The sequence below is a fragment of the Spea bombifrons genome, chromosome 5 (genome assembly GCF_027358695.1).
Source record: "Spea bombifrons isolate aSpeBom1 chromosome 5, aSpeBom1.2.pri, whole genome shotgun sequence".
Taxonomy (NCBI): domain Eukaryota; kingdom Metazoa; phylum Chordata; class Amphibia; order Anura; family Pelobatidae; genus Spea; species Spea bombifrons.
Genome location: NC_071091.1, coordinates 26254516 through 26277496, shown reverse-complemented (window position 1 = coordinate 26277496; position 22981 = coordinate 26254516). Strand labels below are relative to the sequence as shown.

At 38.2% G+C, this 22981-nt stretch overlaps 1 protein-coding gene across 3 annotated transcripts in view; it reads left to right on the top strand.

Annotated features, from left to right (window-relative positions):
* The window catches only part of THRB (thyroid hormone receptor beta), a 151508-nt gene that overhangs the window by 22833 nt on the left and 105694 nt on the right, over positions 1-22981 (top strand). Inside the window, exon 1 of one of the 3 annotated variants that reach the window (XM_053466650.1) lies at positions 16790-16865. The exons of the other annotated variants lie outside the window; for them this stretch is intronic. The gene's annotated coding sequence lies outside the window, so the exon portion shown is untranslated. Of the gene's footprint in view, positions 1-16789; positions 16866-22981 lie in introns of those variants that run through there. 3 annotated transcript variants of the gene reach the window in all.

Below are 22981 nucleotides of genomic sequence, written 5' to 3'. Positions count from 1 at the left end.
TGTATAACGCACATCATTTAACATTAACTTATGTATACACTATAAAAAACATGGGATAGAATCATTGCCAGCTTTTAATGACCCATCCATCATCAAATACAAGCAGAACGAGAGCTCTGTGATAAATTACAAGAAACTTTTGCAAATAAATGAACAACATTAATATAACTACAAGCTGCTTAATTGAAGTTAATGTTTCATTTATTTAATGTGTACATGAAATCACTGGAATGAAGTCTGTTGTTGATGTTAGATCCTACTCTGTACCATTTTTTAAAGTGACCCTACACCAAATACAGTGCTAGTATCTATAGGACTACAAATGCATATTCATATCTCCCAATGGTCTATGTTTAGGGATGAAATTATGTCTCTAGATGAAGTTGATACCTTTTATTGGTCCAGTGTTTTCTTGTGGGCTAATACAGCAATATCCTTTTTTTTCTTGTAATGGATGAACAAATCCCTCTTTCCTCCCCTGATGTCCCTCTTTTCTAGGAACATAAAATTGTTGCTGGGCATAAGTGTATTACAGTGTTCTACAACCGTAAAAGCCCCAATAATATGTATAGAAACACCAGAAAATATGTTTATAAGCATCTAGCAAGCTGATTGCCTATTTTAATAATGTATAAACAGCTGAATGTCAAAGGCAGGACAGTCTGTCTGTGTTGTTTGGAACATTGGTGAACTTGTAGGTAATACAGTATGAGATTAGCCCATCACTCTTGGGTGAGGATTTCCCCAATACATTGAGACAGCCAACACGCAGATAACAAATTATATTGTAGATTTCTTATTATATCTGTGCCTCTGTATACTAATCTTAGATGAAAACTATAAATGTGGTAATCCATGGGGTCGCCCCTGCTCTCTTAAGGTGTGCTTATATGGGAAAATCTTATGGCTGGAAGGCTGGAACAATGGGTTGGTCAATGGAATGGACATAGGGCAGGCTGATCAGTAGGCATTAAGCCTCTACTGGGTTCCAAGATCTCTGATGGCAGCCCTGACCAAGGTTATATGTATTGTGATGACCCTTGAATGCACCTTATGGAAGAGTTGCATTGGCTACTTTGCATACACTCATATAAGTAGTGGCCGTCTGAAAACTGGAAAGCTTGCATTGCTTTCAGGCAATAAGAGAGTTAAATCCTGCATAGGAGGCTTAAAGAAAACATGTTCATGAGATGAAATATTTTGTCGTTGCTAGCAGCACACTGCGCACAGTGGGCTTTAAAAAATGAACAAAAGCTTGTTAATTCTTTAACTGTTGTTTACATGGCAATTAACTGTGTTAATGTGCGTCGTTTTAAAAGTGCATTAATCCCATGTCCTAAATTGAACTGATGTTGGAAAGATATTTCTGTTTCTTGTGTCACAAAGACCTCTATCTGGACAACACTTGTGTTTGTCATGCCTTTTGTTCCTATACTTGTGTGTCGGTAGTCTAGACACAGTTTTTCTTGACTGTTTTAAACAATCTTGCCTGTGGGATGTATAATGCATGAAAAAGAAAGGGACAATGGAAATAATTGTTGGCAGTTTTTCCATCCTATAATCCAGTGCTTTCAACCTTTTGGTTGGGTTAATTAAAAAAAAAATATATATATATATATATATATATATATGTATGTGTGTGTGTGTGTGTGTGTGTGTGTGTGTATATATGTGTATATATATATATATATATATATATATATATATATATATATATATATATATATATATATATCTCTATATATATATATATATATATATATATATATATATATCCAACATTTGTCTTAGCTCTTTTGGTAACTGGTGAAGATTACACTTTTGCTTAAAAAAAAAGCATATTGCTCATCTTGTGGGTAACACCCTAGAATTAACAGTTATCTAGTATTAATATGATAATTTCCAATAGTAGTATTACCTCCTTTTGGACTTCAGGTATGTAACTTTATATTGATCTCAATTACCATGTTCTTGGCTAGCAAGGTGTCTGCTTTTTATTTTGGTAACTGGGAATATGCCCTTTTCTGCATCAGTGTTTTTATGAGTTACACTAAAACTACTGTACAATAAACACTGCGGCTAGTTGGAGATACATTACAATCCAACACCAGTATTCACAAACTTTCTAGCCACACAAGTTTTGTAGAATAACTTCATGTTCTATAAGGACATAATTCTGCTGTATTCCTTCCTTCTTTTCTTATTGTCCCTAAAATATAAAATTAAGGACTAGGCCTTACTGAGCAATGTTCCTGCTAATCACCATACTTGGGGACTTAATTAGCTTATGCTGAGGCACTTTTCAAATGTAATATGTTAACATTAATCCTTTAATAGTTCATTAGAAATGTTATGTTACAGTGACCAGCTAATGGTGTCAACCAATTGGTTCTAATTACAGATCTAGGAAAGCCATGACTAGCCTGCAGGGCCAGATTAATGGCAGCGCACATGGAGCAAATGCTCTAGGGCCCTAAAGTTCTGACGGGCTCAAATCTCTTATCTGTCCAACAAATCAGTGATCCAATTAGGTTCCACTACATGTTCTTGTGCTCATCACCAGCAATTGGCCTACATCACAGTGCGTGCCCGAGATGTGATGTCATTTCCGCGACTGCGGCATAGCAAGGAACCTACAGGTACAAAAAGTAATATATTTGTGTAACTGTACAATAGGTATCGTGGTATTTTGTATTGCAGTAAATTATGTTTTAATTAGTTGTTTGATAAATAATAGGGACCCTTTCTGCATAATTGCACAAGTGCTCAAAGCTCCTTAATCTGGTTTTGCTCACTAGAATGTAAAGATATTCCAAATTAAGTCACCTGTTCACCGGTGAGAATATCACCCGCTGGGATGTACAGATAGCGTTAATCAAAGCAAAAGCTGAAGTCAACAAGTCAGCTCCAGGTTGAGCAGATTTGTCTATTCAGCCTGAAAATATGTGATAGGAGTAAAAACCATGAGGCTTAGGGTCACACTTGAAGTCAAACAGAGTTCCCAGCTGACTGCATCCCATTTAACTCTTTCCATCGCACCATATATAAATATGGCCTGCCGCTTTATGTTTTAATTAAATATTAGTAACTCTTGGACCAATCTCCCAGAAATACAGGCTCCATTCTTGCTAGAGAGATGTAATTCACAATATGAAACAATAACCTGGCTTTTGTGAAGAGACATTCTCTGACAACAGATTTTTAAACACTTTGTGAACAAAGATAGTATGTGTATGGCATTTGAAACAGAACATGGCTAGCGTAAGACTGCTGTTTTAAGACAGAGAGAACAGAATGGGAAAAAAACCCAGCACGATGTCTGATATTGAAAGCATACTGAATTCAGTGCCATAGATAGATACATGAAATGTTTTGTAAATTTATATTATATACACTGCCATTCAAAAGAAAAGCAAGCGTTAATAAAAATAGCATGAAATACAGCGCAGAGGTTGTATTGTAAATTACTACTGTAGCTGGAAACGGCTGACTTTTAGTAGAATATCTTCATAAGCATACAGAGGCCCTTTATCAGCAACCATCCCTCCCGTGTTCCAATTGCACGTTTTGTTAAAGTTTAAAAGGTTGATTGCTCATTAGAAAGCCTTTGTGCAATTATGTTACATAGCTAGAAATTCCATGAAAACAACTAAGTGACCCCACAATTTTGAACATAAGTGTGTGTGTATTAGACTTGTGCATTCAGATTTGTATGAATTGCAAATTGATGGCATTTTGGTCAATTTGGCAATTCTCACTCCCTCACTCTCTCCTGCTCTCTAAATGTTTCCCTGCGTTCTCTGCTGCCACTTCTGCTTCTGTATCTTCTGCATTTTCTCTCTGCTCTTTGCATCTTCTCTCTGCTATCTTTATCTGCATCTCCGCGGACATAACTTGGCGGAAACTTCCGCTGGAGTGTCTGCGTTTGCAGTGACTTCCAGCGGGGGGTAGGAGATCATCAGACTAGCCGCCATATTGCCCTCAGTTCAAGATATGGCGCAATGGCAGCACGTTTGGTGACATCCTCCTCCATGTTTAGAAAATCAGTGAGAGGACGTCACCGCAATTGCTGCCATTTTGGCGGGAGTTCTCACTGGGCTATGTCTGTGGAGATGCAGATGAAGATACCAGAAAGAAGCTACAGTAGCAGAGAAGGCAGAAGCGGAATTGGTCAGCATAGAAGGCAGAGGGACATTTAGAGATTTAGTGAACGAGAATGAGTGAGAGTAAACCGAAAAATTTGTCCGAATTGATTTTTGGCCCATTTGCACATGTATGTATGGCTGCCATTGCACCATAACTTGAACTGAGGACAATATGTTGTATATGTATGTATGTGTGTGTATATAATATATATTGTGTGGGTAGTTTGTTTAGAAACCTTTGTTTATATTGTTTTTATTACATGGAAAAACTGTCTGGGCTACAATGACATACTGTATATAAATAGAAAAAGTAATTATAAAGGAAAAAAAACATCTAATTCTATGTTCTCAGAGTTTGTTGTGTATCTTGTTTTAAAATTAAATATTTTCAAGCTTTAAATCGGACTTGTTGTTTTTGTAGGTTTTGTTGAACAGTCAGGACAGAGAAACCAAATTATTGATCAGATTGTGAGAAAATGAGCTGTTTTTCACTGAGAATGAGTATGGCTGATGTTTTCATTGGGAACATAAAAGGAAAAATATTCTTGGCACGTTATAATAGGAGCTGTATCTAGTGATGTAATGTCTGCAGTTATGAACTTTTTTTTCCAGTTTTCATAGCATTGCCCCAGCCATTGCCACAAATGTGATGGCTATAATATACTGCGGCCTAAAAATTTTTCGATCAGTCAATCAAAATTTCAAATTGTAGGTGACTTTCTGGAGCATAATTAGCACTAAAATAAAATCTATTGACCTTGACAAATTACTAGTTGTATTCCTTCCTGTAAATTTGTAATCACATTAATACAAACACAAAGGTTTTAAGAAGCGCTTACTGTTTCTTTTGCTACCTATCAGTGTTTGCTTTTGTCTCACATGACAGTGTTCCCAGCAAAAATTAGGAATGAGGCAAAATTTTATTTTTTATTTTGGAAGGGATCACGTATTGTTTCTAATGATGTGTTTAGTTACGTTTTTACTTATGTTAACTGTGTTTTATACGGGGCCATCCTAGCTGAAGCTCACAGACGTCCCTTCATAACATAGAACTATTTATACAGAATAAACTTTAAATATATACATTTTCATTGGTGTAGAAAACAGGGAGAAATCGGGTCAATCTGCCCTCCACACCCTCGTCCTTTGTAAAGTCTCCCCCAGATTTTTGGGGCCATCTTCATACAGTATTCCTGGAAGTTTGAAAGAATATTGGCAAAGGGATGTTTCATAGAACCATGTTTTGGATGACCCGTTAGCTGCACAATTATTATTTAACACATCTAACCTAGATTTCATCCCTCTCCCCCTATACACCACACTGATATTCCGATGCATTTACTTTTACAGCTTACAAAATGCTTCTCGCGGCTTACATCCCACTGCATGCCTTACATTTTATCAAGATACAATGGACCTTATCAGGAAGAGTAGTTCTGGCGGAAAGTGATAAATACGAGACAAGGAACATTCCGCTGTTTTTGTTTCTTTTTAAAATTATTTTTATGTTTTATGATAAAACAGAATTGAGATTTCTTTGTAAAATGGACATGATACATATTATGTAAAGACTCACACAATTACAAAGTCTTTTAAAAACCGCGATGCATCATCAGGCTATCAATAAATATAGTTTGTTAATACTTAGATCTAATTATGTGTATAATAAAACACTGTTTTGTTTTATATTTTAATTTTATACATTGCCAAACCTTAAACAGAAACTGACTTTGTCAGCCGGTTTGGCATTACCAAGTTAATGAATTATAACTCCTGGTGTTTAATTTGTACAAGGTCTGATTCTAAATCACCATAGAAAACAATTTATGCTTCAATAAAAGATAAATTGGGATAGAAAAATATATATAATGGTAGTTGTTTCCAAGGGAACTGGATATTTTGATCTGAATAAAATGTAGGTGGCTCTCTATTACTTGTGATTCCCTATTTAGACAAAATACCATAATGTAAAACCCACTGAAAATTCTCCTGGGGCACGGTTAATGTAATTGTTGATCTATATTTATGAAAGTAATGATAGTCTAGACTGTGTATTTTAATGCTGTCCATTATACCCAAAGACAAATTACAGGAAATAGTAGCTCTTATTTCTGGTCCTTTAGGTGAGTGATGTTAAATACCAGTCAGACTATAAATACAGGTTTTATGCACTTAGGTTTTAATTTTTGAGGAATATGCTTTGCAGACTCACTTATAGTCTACCGAGTGTGTGTCGGAATCTATGATACTGATGGTGGTTTTTCTGGAATTTTAAAATATCCTTTCATATTATGTGATATGAATTTGTGAATACCATGATGAGGAGAGTATATAGTTGGGGAAAAATACAAAAATAGAAGCACACAGTAAAAAGCACTACTACTGAAATCACCAAATATGTTGTTGTATGTTGTAGGGTCTCTTTTTCAGTGTCCAGTGTTTCCCACAGAATCAGCGGTGAGAAAGCATGAAACAAATGCCCAGACAGCATTTTACCGCTCTTAGTTTATTGGCATTTGTCATTCAGGCAGCCTGTGGAGCAGGGAATATTAAATTAAACACGTTCTATGCTTTCTTAATGATCAAGAAATGCCCATTGTTTTCAAGATGGCAAAACGTTTTTGGCCAAGTACCAGGATCACTGTTGTAGATGTAGCGTTAAATGGTGAAAAATGAGAAAATTGAGTTAGGGGCATAAATGAAGCTGAAGGTAGGTAGGTTATTTTTAAGTTATATTTTCCTTTCACTTAACCCTTATCCTGCTAATGGGCTGGGGGATAGGACGTATAATGGGGCATATGTCCCCCAGTTAATTTAATTACTCCCTTTGCTTTATAAGGGGTCCCTTTGGAGCCCCATATTCCATTTGTAAAAAAAAATAATTTGTAGTGGGGTGGCAGATATTTTGCAAGTTACTGGTGAGGATATGCAGGTTCACACTGAAATTGTATGACCTCATCTGTAACATGCAAAATTTTTAAGTTACGGGCACTGGCATGCCCTTGTAAACAATTAAGAGATTAGTGAATCTATGAGTTGTTTTGCAAGTTTTACAATAACTCCACTGACCACCTAACTTCTTAGTAAGTAGACCCAAATGTATAGTCAACCATATTAACAGTGTGAAGGATATACATTTATCTAAACCATGTTTGAACATGATAGAACCATTTTTAATACGTCCTAGCAAGTCCATAATAGAACAGGTGAGGCTGTTCAAATAGAAGGTTAAGAGGGAGCTGTTTAAATAGAAGAGTGCGTGGAGGCCGCATTACTTCTAGCTGTCATAATCAATAATGATGAAGGCAATCTGGTGCAAGTCTGCCATGATGTAACTTGAGATCAGGTTAAAATGAAAGCATAATGTTAGTATGAACCATTATAAATGTATTCAGCATAAAATGAGAAATAAAGATACCAAACATGTTGCTGCTGGTGTCAGTTTAGAACAGAGCAACAAATAGACTTTTTTGTTTGTTTGTTTTTTGGAGTGCACATTAGTTGCTTTGTTATTGGTGCTCAGGTAACTAGTTTTGAAGGCTAATGAATAGTTACTGGTAATCTGCACACAATATAGGTTATTGGGTAGTGATGCAGCCAAATATAAAATGCAAAAACAAAATTAAAGCATCATTATTCCCTAATAATGCAGGGCTCGACAAATCCCTAGGTTTTGTCAGCCTCTTACATCCAGAAAAAAATGTGGATGTAAGAGGCTGAGTCACCACACGGGGGCGCTGCTGCTGTCTGCCCGCCCCGAGCCTGAGATCACTCCCACGGAGTGAGCCTGTAGGCTGAAAACGCAGTTGCTGGAAAACCAGCAATTGTGTTTTCAGCTTCCACAGGCAACTTCAGGGAAGGGGGTTGTGTGTTGATTGGGCCCCCACACAAGTGTGGGGACCTGACCCAACACCCCCCAGCTGCCTGATCGCTCCATGAGAGCGACAGTGCAGCGTTAACCCCTTCAATGATCGTGGCATTTAGGGGTTAATTCCCGTTTTGTACGGGGCTCTGCTGCCAGGCAGACCAGCAACAGCAAAAACGAGCCCCCACAAGCCCTTTGATGATTCCTGTAGGCATGGAAGCCTACAGCAGTCATCAGAGACTCCCCCTGCAATGGCTGGTCCATAGACCAGCAATTTGAGTCCCAGCTGCCAGAGGCAGCTTCAGGGACAGGGGAGAGGGTTCTTTGGTCTCCCCATGAGTGTGGAGACCAGCCCCAACACCCCCCTGCTGCCTGATCGTTCCATGAGAGCGACAGTGCAGAGTTAACCCCTTCAATGCCGCAATTGTGTATGGCACATTCGTGGCATTGCAGGGGTTAACATTTGTCCCCACAAGCTTGTGGGGACTAAATATCAGTTAATGCTGTGCTCCAATGGAACATCAGCATTGAAAGAGTTAAAAAAAAATTAAATAAATTTAAAAAATTAATAATAAAAAAAACCCAGCACTGACCTGAAAGTCCAGGGTGCTTCCAGGTCAAACACTGTGAGTTTAGTAAGTGGGCTGATGATGATCAGATCACTCCTGACCAACTGTTAGTTTAAAAAAATCCTGGCTCCTAACTTTTTTACCTGGCGCCTAGATTCACAACAAATTTGTCAAGCCCTGTAATAATGTATACTATATGTGTATTGAAGTGGGACTTGTATAAGATAATAATATCCCTGTTGTTTCCATGGTGCAATGTGGGAAATATTTTTTTTTTAGTAGCAAAAAAGTGCCTCTTCCAATAAATATAGTTTATACATTTTAGTTTTTTAAATGTCTGGAGTTGGGGGGGTGTATAAACCCTTCCACCTAAAATTAAGGGTTTAATTTGCAACGTTTAGTGGGTCAGCTATATGTATTTAATTAAAAGTATTGATTTCACTTATTCCCTGATGAGCAGGATTTGTCTAGGCCACCACAAGGACATATCTAGTCCAAAAAGTTGGAGAATAACAGTAACCAAGATCTAAGGCAATCATAACCATGTTGCTATCAAAATATATCCAGAAATAGGGAGCAACGAAACTAGATACATCACATGCATCCAAACGTATCTTTAAATAACATGGCTGCTTGAGCTATAGCGTGATGGCATATTTTTAAACCAACACAATGCTTTATGAAACATCAACTAACATAACATCTTAAATTGCTGCCTGTAAGCCTCAGGGCATGCAGAGGAAGTGTTTCAGGAAACAAAATGGGTTGCCAGTGTGGCAGCAATACATGTATTTTGGTATATGTGCATCCATATAGAAGCAATAGGCGAGAGCAATGTATAATATGCAGTCACATTGAAAATGTGACACACGTCTGCATTGTTTTCATACAGTGAATAATTCCTAAACAAAATAGATCAAAACGGGTCATTGCAACAGGCTATATCGGTTCAGGTGTGACTGGGGCGAGGAGGTTCTCCAGCTTGGAGCAAGTGGAGGGTGTGGTGAGCGCTGGGTGGCTCTGGGAGAATGTTTCAAGCACATCAGGTATCCGTGTCACCATTCAGCTGACTCACATTGCCTTTCTGTTGGGGGAATCCTGCCAGTTTTATCATATGGCTTATTATTTTAACGAGAAATATTGGTTGGCAAACGTGTCCGCTCTGTATATAGTGGGTGTGATTCTAATGAATACATCTAAATTTGCTATAATGTGAAAAAGAGAGCTCGAAGAAGTTGAATCATAACTCCTGCTCCTTAACGGGTGAGTGCATTCTGTGTTTATATGTATGTATGCATCACATACATTTTGATTCAGCGTTTTGGCATCTGTTTCAACCTTCAACGGTCTGACATCCGTGAGTTACATTACTAATACAATAAACATTCAATAACACAACTATTATTATTATTATTGATCTAGGGTTCTTCCAATAATAACTCTTGGTACCTTAATCATTTTTTCAATTAGCATTATAGTAGTACCACATTTGTATTTGCAAGGGCACAATGTGTGAGTAGCCAGCAGTTATTACCATACCTGGGAACTTCTGGGCTTCAGCTACCCGGAGCCTTCCCTTGTGGGACGCGGCCAGGACTGCACACTGACATCAGCGGGCGATCCCGCTGACGTTAATGGGAGTTCCCCCTGGCGTCTGGGGAGTTCCTGCTGATGACCCAAGTTTGGCAACCATGTATCTCATACATACACATCAGGGTTCTCCCTCCATGATCACTAGAAGAAGCAATTGCTGAAAAAACCTTTAGTCAGTGGAGTGGGCAACTGAACTAATTGGCAGCCATTTCTCCCTTGCCCCATCTGAAGCTTTTTGTGTTTAGCTATTCATGTTATCTGTTAAAGATAAAAACCAGGCGGCGTTGGAGAGAAGATAACGCTGCAGGTAATACAATTTACAGCCAATCACTGCCTTTAGATCGGTCCATGGAGGAGACAGCCTGATAGTGCTGCTTGCTACCATGATAAACTTGTTTTTCTCCACATTGAAGAAAAAATGCCAGCATGTTGCCAGCTTATCTATTTGGGTCTATTCTCTAAGACACTCACAAATCCACACACAGTTTCACCAATCTACGAGTTTGGCAATGCCTGTTTTTCTTTCACATTTCAGGCAAGGGCATTCAAAATATACATGTCCTTTATAAATTTGAACATATATACGTATTGGGCCTGTTATACACAATGTCGGTGTGTACAATCTCTCACAGTTAGATCTGTCTTTCAAATGTATACTAATCTGCAGGGACATCTTTATGCTATAAAGTCAATCAAACGTGTAATATGATGTTTACTGTAATATTGCTTACCTATTTGCCAGTGAAGGAATGAATTCTATGCCTGCATTTGTCTTCAGGTGACATCATTCATGCATTTAAAGCAACCATGTTTTGTCAAAAATGGTGATCTACCTTGATCATAGCAAGATCCTGTAACTTTCTGTTTTATTATAGCTCATTGCAGCTAGTATGGCCTCAACAGACAAAATGTTTGTTATTTTTCACAATGCGCCTCACACGTTCTGAGTCAGGGTTACATTTTGTAGGTAAAACTAAACTATTCTGAGGCTTGTGCTCTCCCTTCCCATAGATTTTGGAATCATTTCATAGTCCTAATACATGCCTTATCTAAAAGATATTTTCTATAGCCTCTTTGGCGATATATCAAAGTCATTTGTTGTGCCGCTTTTTCAGAGTGCGAGTTATTTCTCAAAACCCCGTACCTGAAGAAATAATTCCCCCTCAAATTTAAAATAATTTAACTTCAATGTGAAATCCAAAATATACACTGTACGATATGGCCCCATAATACATTATACTTTCTGATTACCGCCATTCCGAGATCAGTTCGTATACAAACAAATCTTAGACTGTGTGTCACCCTCCCATTGTATCCCTGGTGGGATGATGTGGTTAAAATAAAACTCAATTTAATAAAGACACAAGGACACATGAATTCAAGTACATTTTTATTTTTATATTCAAACAAATTGTCTCTAGGCTACAGCTCTCATCATCCTTGAGTAGAATAAACATTAGGGGAATGGAAGTTGTAGCCTTAAAAGGGGGCTGCAAAGGGGTTGGCATACTTATATGTTCTACTTGTTTCTTTAATGCAGTTACCTAATTTAACTACTTCTTACATAAGTTGTATTATATTGTGCACTACCACCTACATGGGCTGCATGTGTAAGATACATGTATGTACTCCTGCATCTCTTGGATAATGTTATTAAGAACAGTAGGAGCTTTATTTAGTTTCTGTTGCGTCTACTATCTGTTTTGGCATTTATGGGGAAATGATTTCATTCGATGTGAAGGACAGATCGCCCTAAACTTGCGTAAGCTGGATATGAGATGGTCACCTAACTACAGCAAAACAATCAGAATTCATCCCACCTACCAACAGGAACATGTGCACTGACCTGACATTCAAAGGGTTAAAGTGTAGATTTCCCCCATTATGTAACTTTGAAACCTTTGTTTACTGGGCATGAGAGATGAAGGCTTAACACATAATGAAATAAATGACTTTTCTGTGGGAAAATGCAGTTAATACTATTTTTTAGCAGTGCTTATCATAGGTATTGTTGTAGTGGCAGAGTGTGGGAATTTTCCACAAGAAAATGTGTTTACAATGCTAACACGGTGAAACATGCCACCTGTCTAAGTGTTTGGAAAATTACTCAGATTCAATGTTATGTAGCAATATTGCTGCAACAATATGTGTAATATTTATAAAATTATACAGTAAAATGTATGGAAATGCATACAAGAGTTTTATAATTATGTAAATGTATTGTTATAATAAATAATACGAGTGACAAATCTAGATTGAGATGGAGCCATTTTGCTCAAAACTAGCAATAAATTGTAATAATGAATAATACAGAGTCATTCAGAGTTGTGAAACAATTATTCTGGCAAGAATGGACTAGCTCACCAGGATACCACTAAATATTGGGACAACAAAAATATTGCTGCTTGCTACTATGATAAACTTCTTTTTTTTTAATGTTGGGGAAAAAATGCCAGCATGCTGCCAGCTGTTCTATTTGAGTCTATTCTCTTAAGACATTTAGTGGTGAATTGAGTTAATTGACTCCTGGGGCATGCCCTTGTATAACACCTAGTGGACTATGTCCTTATAGGTGTCAATGTATGGCCCCAACCTTGAGGTCTTCCATATGGCTAGCTGCCACAGAAATGTCTGGACCCCACATGTCTGGAGCAGCAGCATCCTGAGAGAGAGTGCAGCATTTAGGAGTGTGTGTGTTTAACCTTCTTAACGCTAGAGTGCAAAACGTGTATTACATATTCCGAGTTAATCATTGGCAGTATCCATCTGGACATCTGGAAAACCCTTAGTGTATTGTAGGCTTCTACATCTGCAGTATGTGGAGTTGGAATCCTACAGGGCCAGACACCAACAGACATTTCATGAAGTTCTTTTAGCCAATGACTTCTAAAAGCCTTGTTACTGCCTAATGCAAGAATGAATTAAAGTAAATGAATGCACGTAGCTTACTGACCCTGGACCGTTAATACTATAACATTTTTGTATTTAGAAACAAGTTTAATTTGCATGTGCTCCATTATATGAAGATGTCTCCCTTGTACGACACTCACTCAAATAAATATCCCCATCAACTCTACATTAGTTAATCATCAAAAAATAAACGTCCTGTTATGTTCTTCAGAATGTCTAGTGTTATTTGAGCCACTTAAAGCTCTCGATCTTCATAGAACTTAACAAGGTAAGAAACATCTCAGAAGTGGACCATGTCCTTCTAGGTATTAATGATGTCCTTAATTAACTGATTTCTCTATCTTTTTGTCATTACACACTTTTTAAACAAAAGATGTGACCCCTATGATCAACCTACATGGTCAGGAAAAGATGATTATTAAGGCAGATCATGCATGTGCATGGAGCACCTTTTAATGGGTGCCTTGGAAGTTAGTATATGGTATTAAAGGGGGGTTAGGTAGCTTCCTCGCTTCTGTCCATTTTGTCCAAGGTCTGCCCATGTTCCACCTATACCTTGCCTAGAATTTATGTTCAAATTTGTGTTTTTAATACATGGGTATGTAGCAGCAGTCTTTGTGAAAATAATTTCAGCTGTACTGAATCTTAACTTATGGACACATATACACAAAATCACATTTCTTTTTAGACTTACACACCCAGTTGCTCACAGCCTCTCTATCTCTTCATCATCCATGCATTCAATATCCCCAGGTGATATTTCGTAACAAACTTTTCTTTCTCACCTGGCTACACATTGAAAATACTTTGTAATAGTTATCATTTGCATTTCATGCAGATGATACTCGCACATAAATAAGTGAAACGCTATTGATCTGTAGACAAGTCAATTTTAATTGGTGCAATATTTATGTCATGTAAATTAGATCAAGACTGTCAAGTTGAAAAGCCTTCATGGATGGTGTGCCAATAAAACACATTTGTTTTGGTAATATCCAGTATATACAACCATAGCAAAAAATCTTTTACAAAATGTACACAGAGAAAAAATGACGCATATGGATTAGTGTAAAAGTAGCTTTACAGGACCTGTCAGTTTTGAAGGACCTCTGTTTGTTAAAAGTTATTTGAGGTGAAGTTTAGAAGGAAAACGGCAGAAATTGTTAGTCAAAAGAATAAATAAAAGGAATCCATTTCCATTTCTAGATGAATTTGTCCCCTTTAAAGGGACACTACCGGCATTATATGCACTTTAATACAGATGTTAGCTGCATGGCCCCTTTAAATTGTCGTTTCTAGTCCCATGCTCTACTCGATTGTATTGAAATTAAAATGTTAGTCCCTTATAGAAAAATATACTTTTTTTGTTCCCGCTCCTCAACATCATTAAAGCTCTAAAATAACACTTTCGATGGAACAATTCACTGGTACATATACCTTTTACTGAATAATTAAGTAGTTTACCAATATGGCTAAATAATTATAGGTTTTACGTTATATAAATCTTAAATGAGCACTTCTAAAATTGTATTATTCTAAAAAAAAAAAAAATACACAAATATAATTCTTAAAATGAATGTATATTGTGTGAAGCTGACACTTAAAATGTATGAGGATTTTTTTTTAAATGAGATTATCTTGACCCTCTAAAAAAACTAGTGTTGTCAGTTTGAGAGTGTGGCTTGCAGGTCAGTTGTCACTGTTGTTAGAAATAAACTATGCCTTTAGTATGTCGATTCCTCACTCTGTTACATTATATTTATAGTGAAAATAAAAGGCCGAAAATTCAATAGTTCTGTTCCTGGTTTCCAACTTGGTTCCCAATTTATTATACACATCAATATGTATTTGTGGCACTGAATGCAAATTAGGAAAAGAACAAAAAAACACTAGCACTATGATATTTTATAGTAATCTAGCACTTTTCTGGTATCACCAGGTAAACCCTTTGCTAATACATCAAAATGTCAGAAAGTCTTTTTGCTACATGGGACTTTGGGAATACATGGGAATGCTCCGGGTCTCTGGGTGAAGCACTGCTTTCCCTTTCTGTGGGCAGATGAGTGCTGATTGGCCCCCGCCCACTTCACCTCCTTCTCTCCACCCACTTCACCTCCTACTCCCACCCACTTCGCCTCCTACCCCCCGCTCACTTCACCTCCTATTCCCCGCCTACTTCACCTCCTACTCCCAGCTCACTTCACCTCCTACTCCCAGCTCACTTCACCTCCTACTCCCAGCTCACTTTACCTCCTACTCCCTGCTCACTTGGACAAGTCAACCCCCTATGCGCAGCTATCCCACACAAAGCCACTGCCAGCTCTGGGTTTCCTACCCTCCGAAGTTTCTAGGTATGCCCACTATATTACCTAGATGCTTCAATTTCCATATTCAACATGCTGGAGGCAAGGTGGTGGTTTTTATTTTGGCAGTTAAGGATTTAATAGCCAGAAAATGGAAACAGACAAAAGGAAAATGGACCCCACCATGGATGAAAATCTGGGACATAAAACAATATAAAATAAAACAAAACTGATTAGATTTCCCAACATCTCTTCAACTATGTAAACAGTAATATAGTTAAACAAAAAATACAAGGTCTACTATTAAGGGCCCCCTACCAATTGATCGTATATTAACCCTTAGACTGCCAGCCATGTACATTTTACATACTGCACTTTTCCTAGGCCAATCAGTGGCTTTGAGCCATTAAAATTACAGCCATGCATGGAGGAAATATATTCCCTCACACAGTAGGACAATTTTTTTTCTGTAAAAAGCTGCACTGGTTTACCAATAGAAGTGACCTGATCATCAGGACAGCCACTCCATGATCCCCCCTGTCAGGGAAAGGGGGAGACCATCTTTCCCTGATAGACCCCACGCATTTTACTAATAAAAATAAAAATGTATTTATAAATACTGTCTGATCACTGATTAGTGACCTCATTAGGTCACTGAGTGTTGATCAGTCTCACTGATGAATGTTAGACTTCTAAAGCTGTCACGTACAAGCGATTACTTTTTTTAAAAAAATATTTTACAACAATTTATTTTATTTTTTTTCGTTTTTTTATTTTATTAATTGCCATCTGGTCACTGATCATTGAGCAGTCTCACAGATCAATATCCAGTGACCTAATCATTTTTTATTTTATTTATGTGAAGTGGTTGGGGTTGAGGGGGCATATGTGATGTCACAATACCTGATACCTACATGGTGACAGGGATCAGGCTTTTTTTATCAGTATGCCAGCCAGTTGCTGATTCCGGGGACATAATAAAAAGATATGACCTTAACCTCTCTTGATCCCTCTACATTTTTAGTAATTAGTGGCCCTAATGGGCCAAAACTGTAACAGGACATATGGAATAATACTTAGTCTCAATCTAAGATAGGTATTGTAATTCCTAAGGCTTTTGTATCACTCAGTGTAGTCTTTTCCTGCTTTAATGTATGATCGCTCTGAGAAAACAAACAGGAAACTATATGCCAAAACTTGTGGCATGATTGCTACATATTGCTAGCATTGACCTACATTTTCAGGAGAATTTAATTAAGAGTTTAGTTATCACGAAGTTTCATACACAGTGAGAGCTATACTTTGGAGCAAATCATACTGACTTTAAACTGTGTAAGTATCATTCTCTTTATTGCATTCAATCAATGCCATTTGATGTCATTCCTAAAATGTAGCCTTATTACATTTGATAGATGTGATGAAAAGCACACATCTTGGTTTATGCATGAAGAGGAATTGAAGGTTCTACATGTGGAGCAAGGTAAGAATCTCGTTTACCCATTTTTCCTGATGTAAAGACCTTAATCAGACCTTGACCTTGTCTTAGATTCAGGATAGCTTTATGTATATACCATGCATGTTTACATTTCCTCACCATATCAGCCTCTACAACTTCTGATAATATTCTTTATAAAAATATTTAAAAGTATGAATGCCACCACTGATCCCTGAGATACCATTCTAGTAACAAGACCTTTCTCTGAATATACACCATTAACTGCAACCTTCTGCCTCCTATCACTCAACCATTCTTGTATCCATTCAACTATTTTAACATCCAAACCCAAACACTGCAATTTATTTCTCTTCTATGAGAGACCGCGTCAAATACTTTACTGAAATCATGATAGGCTATATCTATTGCTCCTCCTTGGTCTATTATTTTAGTTACGCAGTCAAAAGATAAACTTAAGTTAGTTTGACAGGATCTCCTTGCAGCAAACCTGTGCTGTTTATGAGCTTGCAAGCCATTTACATTAACATATTTAACAGCCCTTTCCTTTAACATTGTTTCCATTAATTTCCAAACTACAGACATAATAGTATACTTGATTGATTACTGGCAATTAACCACATTTTAGTGAATATATTTTAACGTCTTCATAGATAATATTACATCCATGTTGCATTTTATTTCTCTTCTCTGTCGATACCTCTACATTCAAACATACCCCAAAAAATGCTTTTAGTCTGCTATAAGATTAAAGTATGCTATTAAACCGAACTAAATCCTCAAAAGAGTGAAGGGTCCAGATAAAGCCTCCAGGAGACTTTGACAGCTGAATGTGATTACAGTGAACTTTACAGGCAAACATGTTGGGTCTTAGGAGAGGCATCACAAAAGTTATGAATGATTTTAATAGCCTCCAACTGAAAATCAGAGCTTACTAACGCTAAAATCAACCTTATTTTACCACTCCTTAAACGAACTTGCTCCCCAGCCTAGATCTTTGTGTTTTTTTTTATGCCCTATAGTACTTTCTAGGAGTGTGGAAATCCCAGATTGTAGGAAAATACCAGTCATGCATTCTGCTTTCTCCAGGGTGTGTTCTTTTTAGAAAGTTACATTTTTATTGAGTTATTGCAAAGATATTTGGCATTCTAATGTGATGTGCGTGTTGAGACGTATGTGGTTTTTTATCAATGGGCTCTTTTCTCTAAGCATTGAGGGACGGCTGCTAGGTTTGTAATCTAGAGTTTGGACAACTCACTTGAACTTTACACAGAGCTTGGTAACAAGGAAACAAATACGTTTTTGGTAGATGAGCATTTAACCATCTATTTTTACCTGCAGTCAAAAGTCCCTCACTGCACCACTTTTGAGATACAAGTCTATGAACTCCCTATAAGTGCAGTTGCATGCAGATTCTTCTATACATACATTTTTTCTTTCACTAGAGTGGGAACTCAGTAGCTACAACGTTGCAGTTTTCCATACACCTAGAGAAGGAATAATGCCCCCCCCTCCTAAATGCATATCCTTCTGTGTAGTTTTTTCCTATAAATTAAAAGGGCCCTCTAGCCATCATATTCACATCAATGTATATGCTATATGTGCAGTCCCTTTAAATTAAATGCATTTGCCCCTTTCCCTACCCAAGAGCAGTGGCGTCTTAACGCATGGGCACACCGGGCAGTTGCCCAGGGGCCCTGTTTCTAGGGGCCTATGGTGAATCACATTGCTGCCCGGACAATGAGAAGGAGATAACAAAGACAGAGTCAGTGCATACAAGCATTGTCTTTGTCATCTGATGATATGGTTGGCTGTAGAAGCAACTATATGCACAGAAATGCAGGGTATTGACTGTAGACTAACTGCTCGGCAACATGGGAGCGGTTTTAACCAATAACATAACAGGTACGTCATAGGACCTGTAGGACCATCTTTTTTTATACTGTATCTTGTATGTCATTGGTCACGGAGGGATAAGAGTGCATTTGCTGTTTCACAGTAAGATGGGTGTACAGTTCTCCTTTGCTCTGTTTACTACCTGGATTTAGCTGGAGTATCCCTTTTAGGTTTATTTCCACGGCCACTGTACCTTAGCAACAAAACCGGTTGTGCAAAAGAAAAGCAGAAACGGGAGGTGGTTGAAATAAATACACAAAATGTCCATGTATGATAATGGGCTACAAAACATAGTAAAAAAAAAGCTATTGAAATATTAATATTATTGGAAGAAATTTTAGCCAAACTTGAAAAATGTTGTGCTTTGTGTATTTCTAGGATTTTACAGAAAGGCCCTACTGGTCATGAATTAAACAACGTATAATTTGTGCAGGTTCATCAAATATGGAAAAGGATAGTCATGGTTTAACAAACGTATGGTAAAAATTAGGAAAAAAAAGACCTCAGGTCTTTGGGTCATGAAAACCCCTGGGCCTGAAGTGGTTAATATAAAGTGTGTTTCAATTCACAAGCTTTAAATGGCTAGATGTGCAGGATTTAAAATAAGTTTGTGCCTAATATCTTTATTACATAGAATTTGATGGATTCTGAAATATGGCTTTATGTTTAATCATTTTCAAAAATGTGTAGAAAATGTAGGGCTTTGACCAGTAGAGTACGAGCTTATGCAGTAGGAAAGAGCATTTAATCATTACAAATAGAAATGTAAACGTGTCCATACTGTGACGGAATGAAAGCTCCGTTAAAGTGCACATGCTGTTTCACTGCAGGCTGAGTGTCCTGTTCTCCTTTGCTCGGTTTAATTCCTGCTGTATCTTACAGTAGCCCCCTGCTGAGAAGGTGCTTGTCAAATGCAGACTATGAAGGAACATTCTTGCCCCCTTCTGCTAAAAGGGCAGCATATGTGATTTTCAATATTTTTCTTTCAGTCGTGCAATGAAAATCTTAAATTATGTGATTGGGAGGTCTACAAAAAAAGATTAGATCAGATAGTTTTAAACAGAAGTAGCTTTTTATGTTACAATTTTAATGGAGATTGGTCACTTTTTCAAAGTCCAACATTTTACAGTTGTATAAACTAGGTAAACCCATGTTTTTACAGATTAAATAAGCAATATAAATATATTATGTGTGTCTCTCTGTCTGTCTCTCTCCATGGAGTGCCTTTGTGCACACCAATGCAACTATGCAACCAATGCTGGTAGATTATCCATTAGTGCACTGGAGCCCCCCAGAGCTAAGGGGTCCCTAGGCATGTCCCCAATGTACAATCCACCACTGCTATTAACTTATCTTTGCCCTAATATTAATTTTGAGTTGAAATTATAAAACATTGCACGTTTTCTGAATCCATCCCACAAGCTCTATGTATGACAACTGATCACCTAGTGTCTTGAGCAGCCTTTTGGTTTCCTGGTTCAGGGACGACATTTACCTAAGCACTCCCATGCCGCTAGCCACGTCCATACACATTATTTTACCTGTTCAGGTCCTGCATTCCACGTGGAGTGGGAGACCTCAAGGAGAAGGTTTTAGAGAAGTTCCTAGGGTTGATTAGGGAGTGTATAGTTATTGTATATTAGGAGGAAACATTCAAGATGCATTTAACTTTTTTTAGAAGTAGCTATGGAAAACTTATGGAAAGTGTTTATTATTCTTGAGTAAGTGCCACTAAAGCAAAATTTCCATCTATGACACGCTAGCAAGAGAGGGAGCATTTGGAAACTAGAGTACCATAAAACGCATGAATCTGTTTTAAGTCTTAGATTCCTTAGAAGCTATGTATTTGAGACTATTCTTTTTTAACGTAAGCGAAAATGCACATAAGGCATCTTATTTGTGTCAACATATGTTTGGATATGCGGTAGATGCTGCCCTGCACTGAAGTGGGAGACAACTGTACAACCTCAAACTCTAGCTACAAATTGTGCTATTCTATATACACATAATGTATACAAGTATACAGTAAATGAAGAAGCTTCTTCGGACATCCTTGATTTTGATAACCCTATCTTAGAAAGGATGGGAGAACCATGTACAAGTGCCAATTAATCATAATGTTGAACTGCTATAATGTACTTTTTAAGCAAAATCTAAATGTTTGTGTATTAAATATATCCCTTAGAGATGGAATGTTGTGTTTTTTTTTTTTTATTAGAGCCTTCCTGAAAATAATATACTGTAACATCTTACCATTTTAAAAGAATTAATTTGGCACCCTATAATTTCCATGAGAAAATTATTGTATTTTATATAACATGTAAGTTTGCGTGTCCTTTACTTTGCTTTATAAATACTATCTTAACTTGGTCTAGCACCTTGATAACCTGCATATACCCAATAATCATGGTGTGCACTCTTACAGCTGCTCATTTACTCTAATAACCCCACTACCTACCCCAATAATCAGACCATGAACCATTTTAATTCATACCAAATGTACATAATCATATTTCACCTTTCATCGTCCTCTAATCTTTTGTTGTAAGTGTCCAGAGGGAGCTTGGTCTAGGTCCCTGGCGCTAATAGTAAGGTATTTGCCTATGGGTGCTTGGCTGTTACCGGGATCGTCCACGTGCTGGATGCCTGGTTTAAGGAGGTACTGTGACAGCGACTGGATAGGTACATAGACAGGTATTCAAGTAGCAGAAGTATGTTTATCATAGCTGAGTATTCAAGAGTACTCTTAGATAGCATTGATCAAACATGATTGGTCAAAACGCTACAAAACAAATCGAAACAACAAAAAGTATAGTGCACCTATTTGGTGACGGGCCACAGGACAGAAAGGCAGAGCAGCCAATCAGGTGTGAGACAATGGTCACCTCCAAATCAGTGAAAATGTGCCTTATTTCCTAGTAGAGCAGCGTCTTCATATACCACTTAGTTTTCTGGTTCTATTTTTATATTAATAATAGCTCTCCAGGAATCCAGATCTGTGTTTGAGCTACACCAAGCAAATTACTAAAGACACATTTTTTTTCCTCGTGTGTGCAAACATATATACACCATGTTTGTGGTCCCCAGAGGAGAAGCTGTTCTCCTTCTCCTCATAGTTCTGTTCTAGCTATGATTTTGAGATTTGAATTCTTGCTAAACTGGGCAATGTGGGAGGCTTGGGCTCCTTCTAGATGCATTTTACTTTAAATACTATACTGCAGGGCGCGACAAATCCCAGGTCGCCATGGCGACAGAGAATTTTGTCCTGGCGCCTAGGTTTTGTCAGCCTCTTACATCCAGAAAAAATTGTGGATGTAAGAGGCTGAGTCACCACACGGGGGCGCTGCTGCTGCTGTCTGCCCAGGAGTCTGGGCAGACAGCACAGCCACTCAGAGCCCGCCCCCGAGCCTGAGATCACTCCCACGGAGTGAGCCTGTAGGCTGAAAACGCGGTTGCTGCAAAACCAGCAATCGTGTTTTCAGCACAGGCAGCTTCAGGGAAGGGGGTTGTGTGTTGATTGGGCCCCCACACAAGTGTGGGGACCTGACCCAACACCCCCCAGCTGCCTGATCGCTCCATGAGAGCGACAGTGCAGCGTTAACCCCTTCAGTGCCGCGATCGCGGCATTTAGGGGTTAATTCCCGTTTTGTACGGGGCTCTGCTGCTGGTGGTCTGCCTGGAAGCCCAGGCAGACCAGCAACAACAAAAACGAGCCCCCGCAAGCCCTTTGATGATTCCTGTAGGCATGGAAGCCTACAGCAGTCATCAGAGACTCCCCCCTGCAATGGCTGGTCTATAGACCAGCAATTGAGTCCCAGCTGCCAGAGGCAGCTTCAGGGACAGGGGAGAGGGTTCTTCGGTCTCCACATGAGTGTGGAGAGCAGCCCCAACACCCCCCTGCTGCCTGATCGCTCCATGAGAGCGACAGTGCAGCGTTAACCCCTTCAATGCCACAATTGTGTATGACACATTCGTGGCATTGCAGGGGTTAACATTTGTCCCCACAAGCTTGTGTGGACTAAATATCAATCAATGCTGTGCTCCAATGGAACATCAGCATCGAAAGAGTAAAAAAAAAAAAAATTAATAAAAAAAAAAACAGCACTGACCTGAAAGTCCAGGGTGCTTCCAGGTCAAGCGCTGTGAGTTTAGTAAGCGGGCTGATGATGATCAGATCACTCCTGACCAACTGTTAGTTAAAAAAAAATCCTGGCTCCTAACTTTTTTACCTGGTGCCGAGAGTCACA